Raw genomic sequence first — 7434 nt, 5'->3', positions numbered from 1 at the left:
TTGCTCCGCATTACGTTACAATGCCGCCTACCTTTAGGTAAAAACGTACTGCCAGTATCACAGCAAACAAAATTACTGATGTAGTTAAACAAAGAATAGCTTTAGTTAAAATAAGCAATGCTACAAAATGAGTACATAGACAAGCACAGAAAAAACAAGCAGCTAGGCCGGGGGGGACACCACACAAGACAACAAACACCACACAAGGGGGAACACCAAACAAGACAACAAACAAAAGGAAAAGACGTTGATCGATAAATGCATATATTGTAGCAGAAAAACATAGCAGAAAAACATAGAAGAATAACGGACGAAACCATCATTTTCAATATTGCCATGTGAACTACCAGTAAAGAAGAAAAAATTGTTACCTTAATCTAGTTCAAACCCTCTTGTCACCTTAATGCCATTTATTTAAAAACCACTGAACCACAGGTAGATAGCTGTTTGCATTACGGCATTTAACCAAGTGGATCATATTAAAACAGCTGCATTCCACATGTTAACTGCACAGAAAGAGAAGAGAAAATTATCAGAAATAAATACCATGGCACCTGATGTCACTTATGTGGGCTTGTCCTGGTAATGTCCTAGAGAAAGAGACGTTTGTCAGGTTATGTGAACTTGTGCAAACTAACCTTTCATTTGCATGAACTTTCTGTTTCAAGCATGAAATAGTCCAAGACTGGACTAGGTCACCATTTTTAGTAACTTAGTATGACTTTATGATATCTGTTTGATATGTTGAATGTCATTCTTCGGGTTTCCCAAGTATCATTGAATGATCAAAATCAAACATACAACATCACAGGCACTTTGTGACAACATCTGTGTCTAAACATTATTCCAGAAAAAGATTAATATTGTGAGAAATCCGACAAGGAACAATGGATAGCTATTAATCTACAAATTATACCCTGAGTTACATATTCTGTCATGTTTGTTAACTAACTAATATCCAATGCTCCTTATTACACAAACAATTTGTTTTGTTGGCTCATCTTAAGTGAAAAGTAGGGGTTGATTAGAGAATTTTCTGCATAAAATATATTGTATTATATTATAGGAATTGCAATCATTGGGCACCAAATAAAAGCATCAATTTATAAATATTATAGGAATTCACTTGTAAAAGGTGGATGATTTAAAATATTTTTTCACATGGTTATATTTGCAAGCATGGTCAGAGCTGGGGCATTCCTAGCAAAATTGCAGGCCCTCTGATAAAATGCATTGCATAAAAAAGAATTAAAACTTCATGATTATTCAACTTCATGTCAATAATGCATAAATTGCACAGAATATATATGTTTTGGTTGCAGCTCATTAGTGTAGATTATTAAAACCTTGCTCATGCACATATTTGCAGCACGTACATTGAAGAAGTTTTGAACCTTAGTGTGGCATTACTAAAATCAATTTGCAATTATTTAAAATCTCACTTTTAGATCACTACAAAATATTACGATCTGCTTGAATAAGTTGATTTAGTTTTTTGTACGCATGGTACAAAACATATTTGTGGTAGTCTGGTAGACCTGTATTTTTACTGCTGCAATGAACAGGAAAATTAAAACTATAAATTATGAAACTTTAGAAATTAGCATACACTTTACTTTCATATTCCACATCGAAACATTTGATAATTCTATTACTCAAAATTGCACAGCAAAACAATGCCTAACTTGTCTATGGTGGCTTGGCTTTCCCTAGGTTTTTGTTGCCAGCCCTTGATTAAAATCCCCAGCTATGCTCCTGTTAGCAAAATTGAAAGCACCCCAAAATGGTTGACATTCATCATTGTGATGAAGGCAAATTGAAGAAATTTTCACAAGTTAACATTTGTAACTACTTTTCATGTAATTTTAATCTTTAGAATTAACAGCATGCATCTAAAAGATCATGATTCACCAGATGGGTTAATGTTAGGTTCAGCATACTATACACATTTGGTACAACAGGTGAACAATATTATAGGTGTGGGCTGTGTAGCTAGAATTAATGGCATAAAAATTGATACAGAATAAGGTGCCTAGGATGCCGATTTATGATTTATTGCTGGTTTACCATTTCAGTCAGTGTTTGAGTGGGGGTTAGGCTCAATTTTTTTATCGTTTTGGTGCTTATGTTGCACAGGAATGACAGGAGGAGTGGGTATATGATATAAATTAACACATATTTCCTATGAATAATATCAACAAACATAGCAAAAAAGTAACTCACCACAATTCCTGTCTCAATTTTGAATTGACCTTCACTCAAATATATGACATCATCTGAAACCCAAGAATATACTTCAGTAATGCTTACCAGATTGGAAAACATTTACAGGGTGAGTACATTAAGTCCTGAAAGAAATTGCGCTAAAATCTGATGCCTTACAGATTTACAAAGGAATAGGAGTTGTTAAAAACATTTTATGCGACTTTTTCTATCATATGGTTAACTCCATGTATCAGACAACATCACAACAAGCTTAATTAAGTCGGAATGCTGTACTCGAAGTGCTGTACAGCCTATACTCGAATTACTCTAGTGTCTATATAAGATTTACGCTCATTATGAACTATCAAGGGTTACTTATAAAACGTAAATAGGTAAATGAAGAAAGCAAGAAGTCCTTACCATTTGAAATACGTCTGGGGTAACTATTGATTTACCGACTGGAAATAACTGAAGTTTGAAATCCTTGCGATTTGCGATCAGCACGTGGTTTTACGGTGAATCCAGTTGATATCTTTTTTTTTGAACATAAATCACGGAAATATTCTGATATTCAATTAGATTTCTTCTTTATGGTTTTTAGAACCTTTTCTTTTTAAATCGATTTACCAAGCGATATGAACACAAACGCAAACGATTGACCACCAGTGACTGTTCCTGTGACTTTTCACAGTTGACCACTGACCAGTGACCAGCCAGTGCTTCCACCTGGCCAGACTAAATTTCTCACTCACCCAAAAGTAAGCGGAGAAAAGGTGGTACACCACATATATGCAAATGAACTTATAAAATTGAAAATATTAACTTCTGAAATTTTCAATATTTATACAGACTTTAAGATTAGACTTCAAAATCCCAAATATTTCTTGTTTCAAGAAATTTTTGTATTTAAATGTATACATTCGTTTCAAACTGATTATCCCTGCAGTAGAATGATTATACATGCAATAAAAATGTATTGATACCGGTATACCGGACATGGAGTATACTCGGCCGAATTTGTCAGCCTGTGAAAACAAATTGAAGACTATGTGGTTTTAGAGGGATAAAACAATCTGACCCATTATCCGGTGTATGCATGAAAATCGAAATTGTATGCCTCAAAAGTACAAAACATTTATATTTATATTACCGATAATTTGTTTAATAGAAGCTGAATGTGAAAATATCATGAATTTGAGAGTTGCGTTTTGAATCTCACTCCCATATTTCGACGCCATCTAGAAAAAATGGAAACAAATTAACGCCAAAATGACAAACGACAATTTTTCACGTGTGAAAAACATTGTACGTCCAATCAAATTACATAAAGCCGCGCATGAAGATAATGACCCAGTGAATATACGATTTTCATATCACATTCTACTGTGCATAATTCTCTATAATATATACACATATAATCAAAATATGTTATAGCCTACCTGGGTTACCAACCTTGTACTTATTTTTTTGTGTCACACACTGATTTATCGAATATGCATATACCGGCATCCACGACTTCTTTATTGTATGAAAATATAGATAATTGCACAGCTTGCCATACAAGTGTGTTGCATTGTTGTGCTTCAAAATTGGAATTGAAATTGAAATATAATACTTTCACTTTGAAATGTTTCATTATCGTGTTTTTGCAACCCTGTTGCACATGATTATGCATATCGATCAGTATATATTTAGCTGTGAAGTACTTTCTAGTAAATAAAAATTCAATCTGTTAACCAAACAGGTACACATCGCATATATTTTTCAAACCTATGTTTGTTACGGAATGTGAGACCAGAGGCCGGTTGTATCAAGCCCGTTTAGCTTAAACGGTGGATAAGTCAAAATTAAATAACACTCTTACCTAAATATTAGTACCTTATAACACTCTTACCTCTTAATTAAATATCTCTCTTGAATGATTCAACTTGAATATTATGCACTGGGTATGTAGTTGTAAACAGTATCTTTGTATAAAGATGAAAATATTTAGTTCGCTTGTTGAATAAAACGATAGACTTGATTTCTATTTTGAAATTATCCACCGTTTAAGCTAAACGGGCTTGATACAATCGGCCCCAGGATTGCAAGCTAACCTTGAACACGTTTTTTGGCGGAGAAGAGAAATTTACTGTAACACAGGTTGTACGTAACACTGTTGAATTAATTTTGCGTTCCTCAAAATAGTTTGCTTGCAATATAATCTTAATGAAATTAAGACAGATTAACAGCGCCGGAATCAATCGCGCTGGTGGGACAGATATTGCCGCATTTAATTTGCCGCACAGTGATATAACCGTGCCCGATTTTATGGGTCGAGCACGGATGAAATTGGTATACACATTGGCGGATCCAGGGTAAGCCCGAATAGATTACTGTATCTTTAACTTGCAATCATATTGATACATTTTTATGTTTTCATAATTCTTTGGAAAAGAATAACCAATAGCGTTTTTATTATAACAAGGTATTTTGAAATTGCTTGAAATTAGGCCGGGTAATTCACCCTGTTTCCGCTGAATCCGCCGATAGGTATACATGCAGTTGCCCATTTTAAGCCCGTTTTTCGCCAGGCGAATTTATTCGCGTGAACTGATAAAAAGTAGGATACGATTCTCCTTTTCCCGGCGATTCTTTCGCAAACCAATCACATCACAGGATATAGCGTCGCGTGATATTCCGGGGAATATATTTGTGTGGTGTTACCCTGCGTGCAGCAAATAACGTAGACTTGCTACAAGTCGACTCTTTAAACCCATACGCGAGCTTGAGCGACCGAGCGTAGCGAGGTCGCGAAAGCGAGGGAAGGGAACGCGCGGAAGAGTCGACTTGTCAAACTTGCTTCGCGCCATTTTTGGCGACCCAAAATCAGGTCGCTGAATTAATTATTATAACTAGAAATACATGCATGCAGCAACCCCTCGCCACGGTTAAAGGAAATGAGTTAATGATTGTTAGAAATTTTATGTGGTTTATGGGTTTTGGAGGGCACGTGGTATGTGAGAAATAGAAATTGAGAAAAGTATGGAAATATTTTTCTGCACGTGGAAACACTGTAGTCATAGCAACTCGCAACGGCCGTATATTTTTAAAGATCAAAGTTTACCCTCATATTTTTGTGAAAAAATGGCAAAAATACGACAAGATTCTTACCTTTTTCTGGAAGTTAAGTTACTCATCTATAGTCAGTGTTATGGTAAATTATTTTAATTATTAAATACCATGAAATATAACATCAGACGTCTCATACAACGCTTCGACTGGTTTTTATACGGGAATGTTTTGATTTTGTTTTCTTTTTGTCATTATGAAAACGGAGTTTACAAATAAAATTATAATGTCGTTTATCACATAACACATTCAGATTTATAGTGAAATACATTTGAGAATATTAAAGTTGTGTTTGCCACAAAATAATTACTTTTTAAAGCTGTGCCGGATGAAATATTATCAAGTGTAAAATCTTCCGACTTCCTTATACACGGTGAATTCGGTCGAAAATTTGGTCTTGTTATTTGTTAAACCGTGAAAAGTCCTGACCTCATTCGAGTTTCCCTCTAATTTAGTAAAAATACATATATTCCATATTTATAAAAATATAAATTTGTAAATTTCATCAAAATTTTGCTAAATGACAGTTACTCATTGACGTTTGAAAATACAAATTTTTGTCTCGACCAATCAAGAGCTTAGTAGTTCACATTGGCGCATGCCCATAACGTAGAAGACCGTCCATGGCGTGAGGTCCATTGCATAATGGCAGACGACTTTGATTTCGCATTTGCATATCGTGGGTGTAAATATCCGAGCGGAATTAGTACCCTCGCACGGTGCTCCGCACCGGCTCGGGGATTATCATTTCGACTATTCAGCGTGAATAAAAATGTCAATCAAGGTGTCCGATTGGTGTCCGATTTCACTTGATTAGAAAATACTTTGATATGGCTTCCATTATCGAAGCGATTGGCAAAGCAAAGAAGTCTGTTGGTTACTCGGAACTGAAAGAGTATCTTCGTTTCAGCACCCACAGGAGCTGGGAAAAGCTTTGCATTTGAGTTAGCACCATGTCACCATACGCCTTCGAGCATTTATTAGGAAATTGATTGAACACATTGTCATAGTAATATGACCGTTTTGGCGCGAAGACGCAAATAGAAACCTTGCAAGTTTGACAAGTCGACTCTTCCACGCGTTCCCTTCCCTCGCTTTCGCGACCTCGCTACCCTCGGTCGCTCAAGCTCGCGTGTGGTTTTAAAGAGTCGACTTGTAGCAAGTCTACCAATAACGGAGCAAGCTTGTTTTTTGTTCCTGAACATCCATAAGTTGTCAAATATTTTCAGGGAAGAATCATTTTTCTCCGTCCAAATCCAAATCCAAATCGAAAGGAATGTGCGGTTTGCCTTTTGTGTTGCGTCGTTGCGCTTCTTGCTGATAAAATATTATCACTTTCGTTTGCGAAGCTAAGTTTCATAACTCTTATTTGTGTGTTTAATTGGTTGCATGACGCGCCTAGAAATCGTTTGAGGAGTTTGTCTTTAAAGTGTTTTCCTAACAGAAAATCCGCCAAGGTATGTCCATAGATATGATAAAACTCGCATTAGTAAGCTGAAGACTTGTAACATAATATTCAATATTGGGCCGGAATCATGGACGCATACATATAACATTTAACTCCATGGTGCTCAGTGATGAAAATCAATTTTTCGGTCGATATTTTAAGAGTTAGACGAGAATTATCCCTCTACTGCTCTATTAGTCAAAGATAGCTTCATTTCTAAATTATTGTATGCCCAACTTTCACTTGACCAATTTCAATTTAATATTCTTTTAATTAATTTTGTATGGTGATACCACGTACACAAACGTTCAAAAGTATAGTTGCACGGATGAAGGTCCGGGTTAACAGGTCGAAAGCATTGCAATAACAAGTACGATCGTACTATAGTGGATCAGAAACTGCGTGATCGAGTTTCGATCTTGTGAAAATCGTTAAACGCTCAAGAGCTCCAAGATTATGACTTGATAAACAAATAAAGCTTATAATTAATCATAATTAGTCGTCCACATTCGTGAGCAGCTTTACCGGGATTAACTGTGACTGTATTTACAACAATGAAGAGGACAATGTATTTCTAATCGTTAGCGTTTACTTATATATATATATACAGGGTGTCCCAAAAAAAACGCAACCACTTAAATATGCAAGAATATTAATATTGTTCGGGTTTG

At 35.6% G+C, this 7434-nt stretch overlaps 1 long non-coding RNA gene across 1 annotated transcript; it reads right to left on the bottom strand.

Annotated features, from left to right (window-relative positions):
• Nucleotides 1-2716, bottom strand: LOC114535573. The gene is made up of 4 exons (XR_003688318.1): nt 2626-2716; nt 2224-2276; nt 639-834; nt 1-506 (listed from the first exon to the last, which is right to left on the bottom strand). It is a non-coding gene; the product is annotated as an uncharacterized LOC114535573 (long non-coding RNA).
• Nucleotides 2717-7434: the final 4718 nt, after the last annotated feature.

This window comes from Dendronephthya gigantea, unplaced genomic scaffold (genome assembly GCF_004324835.1).
Source record: "Dendronephthya gigantea isolate DGI-Jeju-01 unplaced genomic scaffold, DenGig_1.0 000121F, whole genome shotgun sequence".
Taxonomy (NCBI): domain Eukaryota; kingdom Metazoa; phylum Cnidaria; class Anthozoa; order Malacalcyonacea; family Nephtheidae; genus Dendronephthya; species Dendronephthya gigantea.
This window is presented reverse-complemented; position numbering and strand designations above follow the sequence as displayed.